General features: G+C 43.1%; 1 long non-coding RNA gene across 1 annotated transcript; it reads right to left on the bottom strand.

Moving 5' to 3' along the window:
• Positions 1-899: 899 nt before the first annotated feature.
• LOC124030954 lies at positions 900-1946 on the bottom strand. Its single transcript, XR_006838055.1, has 3 exons — positions 1723-1946; positions 1305-1469; positions 900-996 (listed from the first exon to the last, which is right to left on the bottom strand). It is a non-coding gene; the product is annotated as an uncharacterized LOC124030954 (long non-coding RNA).
• Positions 1947-2288: the final 342 nt, after the last annotated feature.

The raw sequence follows: 2288 nt of genomic DNA, 5'->3' as shown, positions 1-2288 counted from the left end.
TGAGCCTCAAGCTCAAAACAGAAAATTGACCCCTAGATCATTGTCTAGGGCAACTTCATCCCAGTCCATATCAATATTTTATTGACATAAACTGAGATACATAAATGTCATGAAAGCCACTTTGTGCCATTCACACAGAAGCACAACACTATTAAGCAACAATCTGATATGCCATGCAAAGCACTCCAGCAAACCCAACAATATCCCTCTTTCCCTGCTTTGGTCCGAATCCTAATGATTTCCTTCCATTAACTCAATCACCAGTTCATTTCCCCATTGGAATCAGTGTCTGTCGGAGAGCTTCTGTTATTAAGTAAAAGGGTTGACAAATCACGATCATTAGTTTGTTGCCTGGCACTGTTGAGGAGTCAGTTGGGTTCATTTGGTTGGATAGTAGCAAGCAAGTCAGACAGTTAACGCAGTGTGTGTGTGGGTGTGTGGCGGTGTTTGTGCGTGCGTGCGTGCGCGTGTGTGTGGGTGTGTATCAGTGTGCGTGTGTGTGTGGTGATCGAGAAAGAATTGCACTCTGTTGTCATTCTGTTTTTAGGTGGCGGACACACATTTGCCCGACGACTCAAACTGAATTCTTCCGCTGCTCTTATGTTCGCTACATTACCGCGGAGAAGAAACTAACATATGTGGGCGTGGCGTAGCGTTTGGCTGGAGCGAAGAGTTTGGGTCGCCAGGCAAGCTACACATGGGGTTGCGGATGAGGTGAATTTCCCGCTTAAACTGTAAAGCACTTTCAGCACATCTGGAAAGCACCTCTACAGTATTCAGGTAGAAACAGGCATTCTCATCTCAGCACAGCGCTAGTAGCTCATAGAGATAATAGGCTAATACTATAAACTACTCAGTGCGCATGCGCTGATATCAACCTGCACAAGTTGTGCTGACTTACCAAGCACAAACGTGACTGGAATCTGTTCTGCATACTTGTTACAGTGAAGAGCCAACTTTTCAAAGAAACGCTTTTCAGGGTCTGAGAGAGCAAGTCTAGATTGACAGATGTGTTAATTAATTAAGTAACATTATAGGTTTGTTCACATGCAGTTATTGATATATCACAGCGATACAAATCAATTACGGACCCATCATGCAAAGTCAAATCAAAGGCTCATATTACATCTTCATTTGTAATCACAGTTATAAACACATTAAAATCAGATAATAGATACTGTTATATAATATACATACACAAATAACATAACAATTATATGATTAATATTTCACCGAGGACTTTTATTTGTGACAATACTAATGTTTTTAAGGAAAAACGCGTAATAGCGTAATATTATGCCTACCTGTAAACGAGGCTCACCAAGGTATATAACAGTACAAAGACTATAAACTCCCGATAAAGCAGTTTGTAGATGCTGCCTCTCCATCGCAGTAGAAGTCTATGGAAACCGAAGAACGTGGCGTTGGCGACTTTACTGGAGTAGGTCACCGTCATCTTCCTTCAATCACTGCAGAAAAACGACCTAGTCATCCAACTTACACTTAGTTGACAGACACTCCCTTGTCCTTACCGGTTGTGAATGTAGCTGACTTAAATTGATATCTAAAAAAAAATGTTCCGCAGTAAACTACTCTCTCAAGGCAAGCTGTCATGGCACAATAATAACCAGTCAAAATAACCATTATTTCCATGTTACGTGGATACGAAATAACGTTATTAAAAAAACATTAATAAAAGTATACATTTTTTTCCACACATACCTTTTGTACCAAATCTAAATCACATTGCTTGTTGTTGCTTTAGGCGTAATATAGTGTATTCCTGAACCGTGAGTCAAGATTGAGCAATCATCAGGTGACCGCCCTGGCCACATTTAGCTGGTTGTCTGTCTGTGTCTGTCTGTCAGTCCAGCTGCCAGTGCGCTCCTGGCTATGGCTGTCTGGGCAAGATGCCCACCATGTCATGGCGGTGGAATAAGATGGGCACTATGTCATGGCGGTGGAATAAGATGCGCACCAAGTCATGGCGGTGGAATAAGATGCGCACCAAGTCATGGCGGTGGAATAAGATGCGCACCATGTCATGGCGGTGGAATAAGATGCGCACTATGTCATGGCGGTGGAATAAGATGCGCACTAATGTCATGGCGGTGGAATAAGATGCGCACCATGTCATGGCGGTGGAATAAGATGCGCACCATGTCATGGCGGTGGAATAAGATGCGCACCAATGTCATGGCGGTGGAATAAGATGCGCACCATGTCATGGCGGTGGAATAAGATGCGCACCATGTCATGGCGGTGGAATAAGATGCGCACTATGTCAT

This window comes from Oncorhynchus gorbuscha, unplaced genomic scaffold (genome assembly GCF_021184085.1).
Source record: "Oncorhynchus gorbuscha isolate QuinsamMale2020 ecotype Even-year unplaced genomic scaffold, OgorEven_v1.0 Un_scaffold_18736, whole genome shotgun sequence".
NCBI lineage: Eukaryota > Metazoa > Chordata > Actinopteri > Salmoniformes > Salmonidae > Oncorhynchus > Oncorhynchus gorbuscha.
This window is presented reverse-complemented; position numbering and strand designations above follow the sequence as displayed.